A 13,440-nucleotide genomic window follows, 5' to 3' on the forward strand; every position below is an offset into this window, starting at 1 on the left:
AAAAAGAAGTGCAAATTAAATCCAAGGTATATAGAAAAAAAAAAGAAGTAATAAAAAATTAAAGGAGAATACAATAAAATTGAAAAAGGTAATCAGTAGAGAAAATAAGTGAAACCAAAAGTTTGTTCTTTAAAAAGATCAACAACATAAATAAGCCAGTAGTCAGGATAACTAAGAAAAAAAAGGACACAAATTATTAATATCAGAAATGAAAGAGGGGACATCAGTAAAGATCTTATTAAAAGGATAACAAAGTAATACTCTGAAGAACACTGTGCCCACAAATTTGATAACCTAGATGAAATGAACCAATTTCTTGAAAGACACAAGCTGCACAAACCCTCACAAGAAGAAATAGACAATCTAAATAGGCCAATAACTGTTAAAGCAATTGAATCAAATAATTAACCTTCCAAAACAGATAGCACCAGGTCCAAACAGGTTCCGTGGTGAATTCTACCAAATATTATCATTTGGAAGGAAGAAATTATACCAATTCTCTGTGATCTCTCTGAGAGGATAGAAGCAAAGGGAATACTTTCTAACTCATTCTATAATGCCAGTATTACCATAATGCCAAAACCATACAAAGATATTACAACAAAAGAAAACTGCAGACCAGTATCTCTCCTGAACATAGATGCAAATATTCTGAACAAAATATTAGCAAATGAAATCCAAAAATGTATAAAAAGAATTATACACCACAACCAAGTGGGATTATCCAGGTATGCAAGGCTGTTTCAATATTCAAAAATCAATGAAGGTAATACATCACATCAATAGGAAAAAAAAATCACATGTTCATATCAATAGATGCAGAAAAAGTATTCAACAAAGTCCAACACCTCTTCATGATTAAAAACACTTAGTAAACTAGGAATAGAGAGGAACTTTCTCAAATGGAAAAAAATATCTGCCAAAGAATGACAGCTAATATGAAACTTAGCAGTGAGACACTCTCTTCCCCACTAAGATCAAGAACAAGACAATGATGTCTTTCTCACAATTCTTACCGAATACTGTATTGGAATTTCTAGCTAATGCAGTAAGACAAGCAGAGAAAATAAAAGCATACAGATTGGTAAGGAAGAAATAAACCTGCTTTTGCTCACAGATGACATGATTATCTATGTAGAAAATCAGTAAGAATTGACAGACAAACCCCTCTTGGAACTAATAAGCAATTATATCAAGGTTGCAGGATACAAGGTTGATACTCAAAAATTGATTGTTTTTCAGTATGTCAGCAATGAACAGGTGGATTTTCAAATTTAAAAACACCATACTATTTACAATAGCACCCCTTCCAAAACTGAAATACTTAGGTATAAATCTAACAAAACATGTACAAGATTTGCATGAGAAAAACTGAAAACTCTCATGAATGAAATCAAAGAACTGAACAATGGAGAGAGAGATTCCATGTTCATGGACAAGAAAACTGAATATTATCAAGATATCAGGTTTTTCTAAACTTGATCTATAGATTTAATGCAATTCCAATAAAAAACCTAGCAAGTTATTTTGTGGATATCCCAACTGATTCTAAAGTCTGTATGGGGAAACAAAATACCCAGAATAGTCAACACAATATTGAAGGAGAGAACAAAGTTTGAGGAATGATGATACCCAACTTCAAGACTTAGTGTAAAGCTACAGAAATAGAGTGTGGTATTGGTAAAACAATGGATGAACCAAAAAAAAGGAATAGACCAGACAGCTCAGAAATAGACCCAAGACGTAGTCAGTTAATCTTTGACAAAGGAGCCAAGACAATACCATGGAGCAAGGATAGTCATTTCAGCAAATAGTGCTGAACAACTGGACAGCTGCACACAAAAAAATGAATCTAGACACAGACCTTATACTCTTCACAAAAATTAACTCAAAATGGGTTATGGACTTAAATATAAAACACAAAACTATAAAACTCCTAGAAGATAACACAGGGAAAACCTAGCGGCCTTGGGTATGATGATGACTTTTTAGATAACAGCACTAAATGTGAAATCCATGAAAGAAATAATTGACAAGCTGGACTTCATTAAAATTAAAAACTTCTGCTTTGAAAATGACAATGTCCAGAGAATAAAAAGACAAGCCACAGACTGGGAGAGAATATTTGCAAAAGAATATAATTTCCTCCTTTCTGATAAAGGACTGTTATACAGTGTATACAAAGAATACTTAAAACTCAACAATAAGAAAACAGACAACCCAATTAAAAAATGGATGAAGACCTTACTAAATACCTCACCAAAGAAGAGATACAGAGGGCAAATAAGCATGTGAAGAGATGACTTCACCATGTCCCTTCATCTGGCACAGAGCTTAACCAGTCCATACCAAAGTTTCTGCTATAGTCTAACCTCATGCTTTGCTACAGTAGCCCACGTGGCATGCTTCCTGGCTCTCAGCTAAGTTCTCTTGTATAGTCCCACTTTATGATACACAACAGCATTTGGGTCTCATTCACACCATGCAGGACTTAAGAAGTACTGTAAGGGAAAAACAGTCTCTTCTGTGTGTCTCTTCTACTCTGAATACTCCACTTCTGATCATCAAATGTGTGGTAGTTTTTCCCATACTAAGCAATTCTCCAACTCTCAGGACACCAGCTGGGTGTCCTACAATTTAATTCAATTCTGATACTATCTCCCTGGAGGTAACATCAGATCCTACAGGCTAAGGGATCAGTCCTACAAGACTGCCCCCTTCTCACACACACACACACACACACACACACACACACACACACACACACACACACAATTCAGATGCCAGTCACCAAGTCCAGGCTATTACCTGTGCTTCTGACTGACAAGCTATAAATCAGAGGTCCCCTGTATACAACTTTGGATTTCCTTAATTTGCTAGAGTAACTCACAGAACTCAGAAAAACAAAACAAATAGACTGCCAGTTATTTCTCCAGGAAAAAAAAAAAATTGAGTTTATTTAGGATCAGCAAAGAATTGCAATTTGGGGTCTGCAAACATGGCAAGCAATGTCCCCAGTAAAAATGGACAGGAGAATTCTCTTTTAGAGGAAAAAGGAAGTTTGGAGGGCTTTAGTAAACAGAGAGTCCATTGGAAGAATTAAGTTTGAAGTATAGTGGCTTTTCATTGGTTGAGTTTTTTTTTGTTTTGTTTTTTTAAATTAATTAATTAATTTATTATTTATTTTTGGCTGCATTGGGTCCTCGTTGCTGCACGCGGGCTTCCTCTAGTTGCGGCGAGTGGGGCTACTCTTTGTTGCTGTGCGCAGGCTTCTCATTGTCGTGGCTTCTCTTGTTGTGGAGCACGGGCTCTAGGCACGCAGGCTTCAGTAGTTGTGGCACGTGGGCTTAGTAGTTGTGGCTTGTGGGCTCTAGAGCTTAGGCTCAGTAGTTGTGGCGCACAGGCTTAGTTGCTCCGCGGCATGTGGGATCTTCCCGGGCTAGGGCTCAAACCCGTGTCCCCTGCATTGGCAGGCGGATTCTTAACCACTGCACCACCAGGGAAGCCCCCATTGGTTGAGTTTTGACAGTCTCTCATTGGCTGAGCTCTTGCCAGGCAAGAAGAGGAAGTCAGTTTTTCTTCCTCTTGGGCTCTGCTATCGCTGTGGGGATACAATGGTATGGTCTCCCAGCTCTGTTTAATTGAGGTTCCTGTTTACTAATTTTTTACACATTTTACTTACTAGATTACTGGTTAATTATAAAAGGATATAACTCAGGAACAGCCAGATGAAAGAAATGCATAGGACAAGGTATAAGGGAAGGGGCGAGGAGCTTCCATGCCCATTCCCAAGCATGCCACTCTCCCTGCACCTCCAAGTGTTCAGTAACCCAGGATCTCTCCTAACCCTGTCCTTTTGGGTTATTAAGCAGACTTTATATTGTAGGCATAATTGGTTAAATCATTGGCCATTGGTGATTGATTCAACCTCCATCTCCAATTCCCTCCCTGGAATTGGGGTGGGGGGTAGGGGGTAAGGTGAGAAGCTGGAGCTAAAAGTTCCAACCACCTAGTCGTGAGTTTGGTTCCCCGTGGCAAACAGCTCAGATCCTTAGGGTCTTACCAAAAGTCATCTCATTAACATAAACTCAAGTGTGGTTGAAAGGGACTTGTTGAATAACAAAGGCATCTTTATTGCTCTTATCACTTAGGAAATTCCAAGGGTTTTAGGAGCTTTATGTAAGGAACAGGGACAAAGACCAAATATATATTTATTATAATCACAATATCACATGTGCTCAGGAAAGCCACACTCTTCCCCTCGTAGTTTAATTAGCTTCTCATTAAGAATCTCTTTGACATGCCCACTCCCAAGATTTTATTATAGGGCAAACTTCAAAGGAATCTCTTTCCAGAATTCCAGATGTAAAGTGAGACAAAGGCCCTGCCTTTACATTTCATGATCTTACCTGATGCTCCACTCTGGGATCAAACATGGAGAAAGGAGACTGAAACACATAGGTTCCAACCTCTGGGTCTCTCACTTGGATCTCCTTTCTTTTCCCATCAATCATAGTGCTGTTATGGACACTAGTTTCTTCCCTTCTTCAACACCTTATTCTTCTTCTTTCTATCAGGAAGTGGTCTAGTCTGCTTCTTGTTACTACAGGGGAGAAAAAAGTTTTACTTGACCATGTCAGAGTCCCTAGCCAGGTCTGAAATTTAAGCTGACAAAGACAGATTAACAGGAGGAAAGTATACACATTTTATTGAATTTTTGTATGTACATGGGGGCCTTCATGAGAGAATAAAGATGCAATATAGTGACCAGGGAAAGAAACTCTTATACCTTGTATACAAAGAAATGATACATTTGTGAAAAATTGACAAGACAAAGGGGTTTGGGCTAGGGATAGTAAATGGTCAAGAGGTAACTAGGAAGATAAGGGTAAATTTAACAAGGGTTTTTTTGGTACAGATTTCTTGGCCCCAAATTTCCTCTCTCTGGTGATAAGAATGTATTATTTTCTCCTAGTACAGGGAGTGTACCTTTCACATGGAGATTTATCTTTTGCTTTCAGGGAAGAAAGGTGAGTTGGGGGAGGTCAGAGTGACCTTCCTGCTTTTGCTATTTTCTCAAATTCTTTCAGTTTAAGATTTTCAATATGCCAAGGTGCCATATTTTGGGATAGCATGTCCTAAACCCCATCATTACATTAGAGAGGCAAATAAATTTGAATTTTATTTTGTCTCTTGAGAAAACCTGACTATCAAGCCTACTGTTTCACTTTGAACTTGAAAAATTCTACTTTGGTTGTCAGAGAATGTGTTAACCCTTTCTTTCTCATATGATGTATTTGGATGGGTCTAGTTGCAGACAACACAGACAACTTTTCCAAACCTACAAAGAAAATGATTTATTGCCAGATATTTACTGGCTAAAAATATCATTGAAGGAAAGGAACTGGCTTCAGACCAAACTTCAGAACAATTCTTAATCTTCAGAATCATACTGCAGGATTCAGCTCCAGGGCTCAAAATCTGGAAGTTGTTTACCCCAAAATTATTCTCCTTTGCCACAATCAGGAAACTGTTAATATTACTAAGGTAGTCTTCCAATCAAGTGGTCATTAAACACAGGGCCATATTGCTGCTGATAACAAAATGGAACCTCATACTCTGCATCTCATCCCACTTTGCTGTTTCAAATTCAAATCATGTATGAGAATATATGACGGGTGGATGCTAAATCAAATCTAGAATCCTAACTATAAGAGGATCTAAAGTGTAATTTTAACTTCTCAGCACAGATAACGCACACTAGAGGGAAGCTGAAATGGATATTGAATGTGCCAATCTACAGTATATTGCACATGCAAAGCATTGAAGACAGTACATAGCACAGAATAATTTTAAAATATTTTTAAAGTGTTTTTTTGGTCATTGCTATTGTTATTATTTGAACTTCAGTTTAAAAATTTTAAATTCATCCTTCTCACACTCAGGTGACTTTAGATAATAAAGGAGAGGGTTATGCACATTAAAACGCATATGAGAAAACCACATTAATATATGTCTCAGTTACACTTGTATATTATTATAAATTTTTAAGACAACAATTAAGATAAGTTTACTACTTCCCTGACCTTATTAGATCTAAAATGTTAAAATATTCAAGGTTATTTAATGGACATTTGCCATTTGTTTAAACCCACCCCAAATGGAATTGTAAATGGTCCAAATGTATATCTCAGAATTTACTTTTTCCTAAAGCTAATTTCTCCTCTCTAATTGTCTTTGATTCATTCTATTCTCTTCTATTTCTCCTTTCTCAGATTTTTCCACTAATTTTCTTACCTGATTTCCTTTCCTCTTCATCTTGCCTTTTATCATCCCCCTGCCATTTTTGTTGTTGTTGTTGTTGTTTTGGTTTTTGTTTGTTTTGTTCTTATCCTTTCTGTATTTGTATTGCCTGGACATTTAGGAAGCATCCTTCCACTTTTACAGCTTTTCCACATTAGCAGTTAAATTGACTTGAAATATTTAATCATGTGTCTATGCTTTAATCACATGCTCTAGATTAATTTAATGACTTGCCTATTTCCAAAGATTGAATGCTTACTTTAATTCTGTCTTTGTCAATAATAGATTCCTATCCAATAGAAATTAATCAGTTATAGAGGAATATGATGTGTTTCCTGGTTGCTTGTGCCTCTTTTATATATTTCTAATACGTAAGGTGTTATCACAATATGCAAATCCCCAACAACACCTAGGAAAGTTTTATCACAGTAGACACTTAATGCTTATCCATTAGAATTTGGCTCTTGATTGGTTCACTTTTATTCCTAGTATTTATGGCAACGTTCCTGAGGAGATTCAGGTATTAACAGAGTAATCAAGACCAGGCAGACAAATGAGCAAAAGAGAGCATAGTATTTAAGAACAGAACAACAACAACAAAAAAAAGAGTTCCAAATAAACAGCTTACAAGTAGGATTGACTCAGCTTCAGGTGATGGACAGAGTAGATGGAAGTCATGGTAATGGGTGAGAGGGACAAGAAAGTTGTTTTAGCTTATATACAGTAAATTATTCTACACTCTGTGAGGAAAATAAAAAGAATTAAAAGGCAGAGTGCTATCTCTATAAAATTTTTCTGTGATCAATATACAACACACAAATTGGTAGCAATTCATCTGACCATAGGAAACTATAGTAATGCCTCATCTAGATAAGTTTTTTTTAACTATATTTGTCATATATGTAATTTTTACAAATTTCTCCTCATAGTTAAACTATTTAAAAATTTTTAGTCCATTTAAATTACATTTTTCCACAATATATTATTTTATGCAATATATTATTTTTTCTAAATTACTGAGATTGAGCACATTTTAACCCTTTATTGATAACATGGGTCATTGTTTTGAATCTTTATCATTAAACATTGTAATAACATAAATCCATGTCAGTTTTTGTGTAGCCAGGCTTTCTTCTTTAGTACTAAGTTATCACTTTTACTTTGCTCATTCATTTCCTTCTGGTTTCTGTTCCTAATGCATGATGGACTGGAAAGTCAGATCACTATTCTGCTTAAACTTTGAATGATACAGTTGTTAATAAATTCCTAAGAGTAGCTGTAACAAATTTAATATGTAGCTTCAGCTCATGGGTGTCTTATAAGCTATTTGGTTTTCTCAGATTTCTAGTCTACTAATTTTCTCATTTGGGGCAGATTCCTAAACTGTCATAGTACTAAAATATTGAGGAAATTAAAAATATATACAATGAATTCCTTAAAATCAGGCAAAGAAATGAGCAATAACAGAGAGTGTTTGAGTAGTAATAGCCAATAGATTTATGAATCCCAGAAAGATTCACTTTTGAATAGTGACAGCATTTCTGTCAGTAATGGTCATGGGACAGATAGCTAGAGTAATTACAAATACCTGAGCATAGCTGGGAAAAGATGTTTTCAAATGAAATACACAGTTCTCACTTGATTTGACTCACAGGCTTATATAGATCAATGAATAAGTGCATCGATTTTGAAATCAAGATTCCCTGGATGCAAATTGAAGTTCTACCATTTACTAGCTATGAAAACTTACCCAAATTACTTAACCTGTATGTGCCTAAGTTTCCTCATCTATATGTGGAGACAATGGGAACATTCTCATGTAATGCTGTTGTAAGAACTGACACAGTAGTTCATGTGAAGTATTTAGAAGCTTGTCTGATGTTCATTTCTCAGTAGGTCTTATTATTAAACGACAGAGGAAATTTGAAAAGAACAATCAAGACATTTTCTTTACTTGTTTTTCTTTTCTGGCAAATGACAGTTTCTGGTTATATACGCTATCAATTTTTTTAAAAATCCTGTGTGGCATCTGAAGTATGTGTGCATGTAAATGTTGACAGGTTTCAGAACACAATTTATAGAGAGCCAAAGAGAGTCAAAGATTGGCCATTACTTGTTAAATAGCTTTCCTAAAGTGTCAAAAGTTGGTAGCATCTTTTCCAAAGGGTGCTTTATTCATACTAACTAATTAAGTGAATGGGCTTTCTGGTTTTAATTAAGTGGAGTGTTTGTATATGTATCATGTTTGTATACTCAGAGGCAATAAGGGTGAGATTTTAATACAGAAAGGAAGAAATAGCCACTAAAAAATTCAAGCCTGTTCAATTAAAAATCCTACCTGAGAGTTCTATGCAATGCAAAGTTAATGGACTGGTTCGAATTCCATAAAGTGGTACTTTTTTTTTATCATTTGAAATGGCTCATGGATCTCATATGAACATACCTAATATTTCTGGAGCATTACCTCTTCAGAGGTATAATCACACTGTGTATCAATAAAGATAAAATATGTGGTAAGTGAAATTTTGCTTTCTGGCTGCTTTGGGATTATATGGCTAATGGCCGTGGGGCAGACACTTAGGCAATTAGAATAAGGAGATTCCTTAGCTCTGAGAGCACAGGCAAGATGCTTAAGTGTGCAAAACGAGCACACCAGGGAGTAGGGGCAAAGGTGGTACATCCGTGGATGATTTTAAGTTTTGGTATACAGGAGTTCAGGGAGCAAGTCTGTTTAGGATATTATTTTAGAGAAGATAAAAGAAAATGGAATAAGTGAAATAACTGGAATGTACATGGGCCAACTACATTGCCTTATGTGGCCTAGATAGGTGGAAAGATAGATAAACCTACAAGAATGGAGACTCAGCTGTCAGCAAATCAGCTGAATGGCTTTAGACAAGCTACTTCTCTGTGGGTCTCAGTTTTACAACTTATAGGATAAAGATATTCAGAAATATTAGTTGAGTGCCTGCCATGTGCCAGCTGTTGAGCTAGGCTTAGATACTATGAAAGGTGGCACAGTTCCTTTTCTGGATTGGGAGCCTTGCATTATGAAGAGGAAGGCAGGAATCCAGTAAAGTACAAGTGCTGTGATTTTATTTCTACTAATGGGAAGAGAAGGGGGAGAAGAAAAGGAGTGTACAATCTTAATTGCAGATGGGGGCAGAGAAGTAAGATAAGCGGGTGTTTGTGAGGGATGGGGAGACAGCAGAAGACTTCAGGCAGGAAGGGCAAGCTGGAAATTCTGGGAGCAGCAAGCCCTTTGACACAGTGTGTCAAAGACAGGAATGTAAACACTTGCAAATAGTTAAATTATCACATCTTGAATGCCTAAGTATTTTGAGGAAAGCAGATACTAGTGTTGAGCTAAATAGTCAATCATCATGGCACTCTTTGGAGTAGGGTGAGAAGGACTCTAAGGTTTCAGTGCAAACAATTGTAGCGCTACATCCTCCGATGTGATTCTATTCCACCTCCATTGATATGAATCAGGTAATTGTCCTGAGCCATGTAGAGTCACTTTTTGCAATAGCTTCTCACATAAATAGCCTGTTAAGAATCCTTGAGAAGCTTTCTCACGTAAATGTTTTTACAATTATCTGAGGCTATGAATCTACATCAGGATGAATGCTATATCCTCAATGTAACTATAAACTTACGAATTTTATGTTTAGACTTTATCGTCCTCTGGGTCATTGCTGAAAAGATTATTCAACACGACATAAAAAAAAATTGATAGGGATAGCAAACATGATAAGTGTCTCAACAATTATAATATCACTTTCTATTTAAAGGAGAGAGTATTTATCCTTTAAGTTAAACTTTGGCCCTACAATCCTTTACAATGATATAAAGGAAAATAAGCCTAGGTTCATTTGGACACCCTCAAAAAGCGGGCCAGAATATTGATGACTAAATTGCACTGCAGGTAGAATTGCACAGCCCCCATGTTACTGAAGCCCTTTGAATATCTGACAATTAGGAAAAACTCTATTTAGAACTGTGCATGTGACAGAGACTAGAAATGACTCCTATGAATAGCTTATATTACATCAAGAAGGCACCAGATGATTAATTTCAGTAAATCCTACCTTTATGCTCTAGGTCATAACTAAAAGTTTCTAACATAAAGGAAGTAGCTGTTGCCTCATGATGTATCATAACATTTTAGAAATGGAAGAAAGTTGAGCATGCATCTGTCAATAGTACTATTCCCTTGGACTATATATTAGGGTTCTCTAGAGAAACCAAACCAGTAGGAGATATATATCCTGCTGAAAGAAGAGAAAGAGAGATTTATTATAGGAATTGTTTTATGTGATTATAGAGGCTGAGAAGTCCGACAACTGCCCTCTGCAAGCTGGTGTCATTCAGTCTGAGCCCAAAGGCTTGAGGAGTGCCAAAGTCCAAGGACAGGAGAAGATGGATGTCCCAGTTCAAAGAGAGAGTGAGGGAATTAGCCCTTTCGCCACATTTTGTTCTATTTGAGCCCCCAAGGAATTGGATAATGCCCACCCACATTGGGGAAGGCCACATGCTTTGCTCAGTTCTCCAATTCAAATGCTAATCTCTTTGGAAACATCCTCACAGACACACCCAGAAGTAATGTTTTACCAACTATCTGGGCATATTAGCCCAGTTAAATTGACATGTAAAATTAACCATCACAGACTAGGTGGAGAGAAGTGAAAGACATGCTCAAGTGGGCACAGACCTGAACCCCTGACTCTTAGTCTGATGCTCTTTCACAAGTAGCTTGATGCTTTGTTATGTAGTAATAACAGTAAATACAGATTCAAAAAGTTCTAGGGAACTTGTGAGTTGTGAGAACATATACTAAGCAAACTCAGTATAAGAAAATCCATATCTATGTACATGATTGAATTTCAGTAATTTTTATCTTTCAAAAGTGTTCACTGAAAACTTCCTTAAAGGAGTAAACCATTAATTTATTTAAGATTTTTATTGGTTTGTACTATATTCATGGCACTGTACATTTATAGTATGAAATATACTCATAAACTGCCTTTTAGTTGTTTGCTTTTTCTTCTGTTCTGAGGGATTCTGAATGTGTTAATGGACAGATAATACAAAAAGAAAACTTGATTAGTGCCTTGGTAACAGGCAACACACATGCCATGTCATAAAAAATTATTCTGGTATTTATGACACTTACTTTTGTGCAGGGATATAGGAAAATGTCATGAGAGCTATCACCCCAGTTCTAACAGAGGGAGGAACAAGCCCAGGGGAGGACTGGAACAAAAATGTCTAAGTGAAACCATGTAACTCAGATTAGGACTTGAACCCACAGTCTTTTAACTGAGGTCACACACCTGATCTCAGGACTTAATGAAGCTCAGGTTCTTGATGTCTCATGGCAGAAAGAATTCAGTGAGAGACAAGGTGATAGGTAAGAAGTGGATTTATTTGGAGAGAAACACACTGCACGGACAGAGTGTGGGCCATCTCAGAAGGCGAGAGTGGCACCAGGGTATGGGGTTGTCAGTTTTTATTGGGATGGGTAATTTCGTAGGCTAATGAATGGGAGGAGTATTCCAGGTATTTTGGGGAAGGTGAGGATTTCCAGGAATTGGGCCACCGCCCACTTTTTGAACTTTATGGTCTGCCTCGGAACTGTCATGATGCCTATGGGTGTGTCGTTTAGCTTGCTGATGTGTTACAATGAGTGTATACTAAGGCTCAAGGTCTGGTAGAAGTCAACTCATCAGCCATCTTGGACCTATTTGGTTCTAATCAGTTTATGTTGTGTCCTTGGGCTATGTCATTCTTTTAAAGATTGTGCCCTGCCCCCTTCCCTCCTGTTTCATAAGTACCTGGCACTGTTGGTTGGTCGGGAGTAAAACATTATAAAAATAAAAGATTTTAAAAATTTGATTATCTTATCTACATGCCTTGTAAAATATTACTGCTGTTTGAAAAACAAAGTCTGAGATTTTCTTATACAGTGCTTTTTCTAAAATCTTTTCATCATGTTTTTAACGACCATGATGTTCAACAGATCTTAAACATTGTTGAAAATCCACCATTCCGGATAATATGCTCTCTGTTTCTCCTCTCTTACACCCTTAAGTGCCTGCCACTTAGTAGACACATAATACAAATTTGTTGAATGAAAACATGGTAATTTTCAATGTAGGAATAATTTTAATACATCAAAGAGAATTATTCAATTTCCTGGTCTTTAAACATTTTATTAGAGGAATAAATTCTCACTGAGAATGATAGTAATCACAACTTTATTATCTCCTGTTTATTATGATATTATGCAGCAAGTAGAAACCAGGATATCAATTGCTCGGTAGCCATAACTACCATGGATTTTCTCATATCAGTATAACCAGTCAAAGAAATTTGATCAAAATATCAAGGAGTGTTTCACCAATAACCAAATAATGCATTTTAAGGATTTTTTTTTCAAAGGAATTCCTTTATTTTTATTATTTATTTATTTATCTTTGGCTGTGTTGGGTCTTCGTTTCTGTGCAAGGGCTTTCTCTAGTTGCGGCGAGCGGGGGCCACTCTTCATCGCGGTGCGCGGGCCTCTCACTATCGCGGCCTCTCCTGTTGCGGAGCACAGGCTTCAGACGCGCAGGCTCAGTAGTTGTGGCTCACGGGCCTAGTCGCTCCGCGGCATGTGGGATCTTCCCAGACCAGGGCTTGAACCCGTGTCCCCTGCATTGGCAGGCAGATTCTCAACCACTGCGCCACCAGGGAAGCCCAATAATGCATTTTAAATGTGTCCTCAACCTTTGTGATTCCAACAAAAAATACATACTAAGAAGTTTATGTTGTGATACTAAAATCTAGATAAATTACAAACTGCAGTCCAAGACAACACAGATCATCTCCTCATCTTCTTTAGGAAGCTGCCATAACTAAGGAAGCATCTGTGGTGTTGAGTTTAAACTACTCCTAATATCGCTGCCTTGGTGTCCATTTTTTGTGGCTAAAGAGATTGCAGGGGCCTTGAACTGACATTAGCCTCTCCCTAGTGCATTTCCTAGATAAGAGCCAACAGAGTCACAAGAAAGTGTAAGTTCCTGGTGTGACTTCTGCAAGCCTGCACTGATGGTCTCTTCTGCCTCCCATTTCCATCCCCTGTGTGCCCCTTAG

General features: G+C 37.1%; 1 long non-coding RNA gene across 1 annotated transcript in view; it reads right to left on the bottom strand.

The window, feature by feature from the left end:
* Positions 1 to 12,724, bottom strand: part of LOC309622620 — a 1,071,855-nt gene extending 1,059,131 nt beyond the window's left edge. The window contains exon 1 of the long non-coding RNA XR_014241036.1: positions 3,342 to 12,724. This is a non-coding gene — a long non-coding RNA (uncharacterized lncRNA). The remainder of the gene's footprint in view (positions 1 to 3,341) is intronic.
* Positions 12,725 to 13,440: the final 716 nt, after the last annotated feature.

Source organism: Balaenoptera borealis (assembly GCF_965194805.1).
Source record: "Balaenoptera borealis genome assembly, chromosome: 2".
Lineage (NCBI taxonomy): Eukaryota > Metazoa > Chordata > Mammalia > Artiodactyla > Balaenopteridae > Balaenoptera > Balaenoptera borealis.